The sequence below is a fragment of the Penaeus monodon genome, chromosome 32 (assembly GCF_015228065.2).
Source record: "Penaeus monodon isolate SGIC_2016 chromosome 32, NSTDA_Pmon_1, whole genome shotgun sequence".
Classification (NCBI taxonomy): domain Eukaryota; kingdom Metazoa; phylum Arthropoda; class Malacostraca; order Decapoda; family Penaeidae; genus Penaeus; species Penaeus monodon.
This window is the reverse complement of record NC_051417.1, coordinates 10,265,049-10,266,470: the sequence shown is the minus strand read 5'-3', so window position 1 is coordinate 10,266,470 and position 1,422 is coordinate 10,265,049. Positions and strand designations below refer to the sequence as shown.

General features: G+C 41.8%; 1 protein-coding gene across 1 annotated transcript in view; it reads right to left on the bottom strand.

Annotated features, from left to right (window-relative positions):
• The window catches only part of LOC119593543 (regulating synaptic membrane exocytosis protein 2-like), a 46,874-nt gene that overhangs the window by 26,084 nt on the left and 19,368 nt on the right, over positions 1–1,422 (bottom strand). The window lies entirely within an intron of this gene.

Genomic DNA, 1,422 nt, shown 5'->3' with positions numbered 1-1,422 from the left:
TACTAGCTCTGGATATTCACTGGTATGGGATTTATTGAGATTTATTTATTGAGATATTTTAGAGGGAAGGGGAAAAAAGTATGTAAGTATTTACACATCTCATGAAGAAAAAATACTATATACAGTATACCGTACAAAAATGGTTAAGGGGTGGCTATAGATACCGAAAGAGGAACTCGTCATAGTTTTCTTCTAACAAAGAAATATTACGTTGGAAAAATACAGTAAAAATTGGTGTGTAGAGGAGTCTGACCTCGCTACTTGATAGCGGGTGCCTAGAAAGACCATGGCAGGCTGAGGAAAGTCTTGGTAAGAAAAGGTCACAGTGCTTTCAGGTCACAGAGGGTCAGGATAGTCGATGGTGATACCTTTCTCTTGGACGAGGAGCGCTGCAGGAGATACTTCCCCAGGTAGTACTGCTGTCTCCCGGCGTGGGCGGGCATGGTGGGCGAGGTCAGGTCTCGACTTGAGTGCCCACTGCAGTTTTCTACCATGCTGGCCTGTCATGAGCGCGGGAGTGGGCGTGGGGCTCACTGTGGTGTCTTCTGGGCCATCCACGGAGGTTCATGGCACGGTCTTGAGGGGGTTCATTGGTCTTAATCGAGAGACCGTTCCTCGCAGACGTATGGTTCACTTCAGCCGATTTGTGTTTCAAGGTTCAAGTTCCGATCGCGTAGTTCAGGAAGGGTGCTTGGGTGCTGTATCTCGTGAAATGTGTATGTCCTAATATTATGGATGTGTAGATCTGTTTCTGGCATAGAGTGAAAAAGGCATTCAATTTAAGCCGAAATCTGTGCGTTCGTAACTAGGTTTCCTTTCACGAAAGCTTCCATTATTCGTTTTGATATTTGCCTGTTTGTGCTGCCTAATCATGTCTGTCAGTCCCTCACCCACGCTTGCAAATGACGGCTTCGATCTCAACTGCCAATTCAGCTCCTGTGTTTGCCTTACTCTAGCAGAAAAAAAGACAGTTGCAAAGGTATGCTCCTCCTGTGCATAATGCCCCATGTTGTGAAAAGGATCCCTCAGAATGGAAATCGATAAAGACGACGTCAGCAACTCACCACAATATCCCGGTGCTTATGAGGCGCTGTTCATATGTAGTTTCGATTACTTAATTAAAAACTCTGACGAAAGTATATAGATCACTGAAAATATTAATACGTAGATGCTGCATAAGGGGTTTACATTATACATAATCTATATGTATATGGTGTGTCATGTGATGTATGAATTCAGATTTTGCAAGCTCTAATATGATGATTAATTGCGAAGTATCAAGTATGACTATTAATGGCATGAAACTTCAAAAATACTAAAATCTCTCCATATTTAGTTGATATTTTGTGCTATTCTTCTATTCTTAATATTCTTAATACTCTTCTTAAAATGTCATCGGTAATACTATCAATTCAAGAGTTT